This window comes from Pseudoliparis swirei, chromosome 2, assembly GCF_029220125.1.
Source record: "Pseudoliparis swirei isolate HS2019 ecotype Mariana Trench chromosome 2, NWPU_hadal_v1, whole genome shotgun sequence".
In the NCBI taxonomy this organism is placed as follows: Eukaryota; Metazoa; Chordata; class Actinopteri; order Perciformes; family Liparidae; genus Pseudoliparis; species Pseudoliparis swirei.
This window is the reverse complement of record NC_079389.1, coordinates 9,003,558-9,004,446: the sequence shown is the minus strand read 5'-3', so window position 1 is coordinate 9,004,446 and position 889 is coordinate 9,003,558.

Genomic DNA, 889 nt, shown 5'->3' with positions numbered 1-889 from the left:
TTATTTCTTCTCGCAGGCAGCGGTCAGCTGTGTCATAACAACGCGATAAACTGCGTGCTTTGACTGAGAGGGTTGGGAGCGCTCGTTTTAAGGAAACGAAGAGAAGTCGGGACGCGTGGTTCCGGGGAAGCTCGCGGGAACTAATTCGAATATTCGAATATTTTACTTCAATAAAAGTGTCAATATCACGGTGGACGCGAACCCTTCACACATGGGACTGTGTATTATATCAATATGGAATGAATTATGTGATTTTTACTTGATCTGGCAAAAAAACTCCTCCGGGGTTATGATCTATCTATGCTGTATATGTGTGTATTAGTCACGGTTATAAGAATAGGTACAAGAATATACTTAATTAATGTGCATATGGTTCACATGGCAGTGTTATTTATTTACGAATACCTGCACCAGAATCGCATGAATTTGATTCAACATGTAATTGTAATAACACACCTCTAAAATGTGAGCATGTTGAATGTAGCCACGGTCATAATCAACCCAGAGTGTCTTATTCAAAGTTTGAAGACAATTTGTCGAGCTATTTGACGAGGAACTGCCTTTTTAAACAATTCCAGAGTCCTCTGAGCCTGATTAACCTGTTTGGGGCCCCGAGGCGCAACACCTGTGTGAGGCTGTTATGAAACCGAAGCTGCCTTCCAAATCGTATATAATTACATACTTACTCTTAGTACACACTGCAGCTACCCTTGTAAATGACATACTGTTGCATATGTGTTGATTTGGAACATAATACATCCCATGAAATTGCACCTTGAACTTTGAGGCTCTCCCCTCTCATATCTGCTAAACAGAAGAGTGTGTGTCCGAAAATCCAGATGCAGGACGTCTTGATACTGTTGTAATACTGCATTTGACATATTGGGAC